Genomic DNA, 226 nt, shown 5'->3' with positions numbered 1-226 from the left:
GTATTAGATACATAGTTCTAGTACGGTTGACCATAACACACGCATAAGTAGCATTAGTCAAATACATACTAATACTTGGTAGCACAGTGGATTAATTCGATACTGTCAGATTAACCTTTTCACGTTATTCAAAGGGAGAAAATAACTTATTATGATTAAGCTTAAGTATCCAAAGCCAATATGTAAATATTATATAGAAATATTTATTACCGAATATAAAGAACTC

Source organism: Hyphopichia burtonii (assembly GCF_001661395.1).
Source record: "Hyphopichia burtonii NRRL Y-1933 unplaced genomic scaffold HYPBUscaffold_5, whole genome shotgun sequence".
Taxonomy (NCBI): domain Eukaryota; kingdom Fungi; phylum Ascomycota; class Pichiomycetes; order Serinales; family Debaryomycetaceae; genus Hyphopichia; species Hyphopichia burtonii.
The sequence above is the reverse complement of the archived record's forward strand: the minus strand, read 5'-3'. Positions refer to the sequence as shown.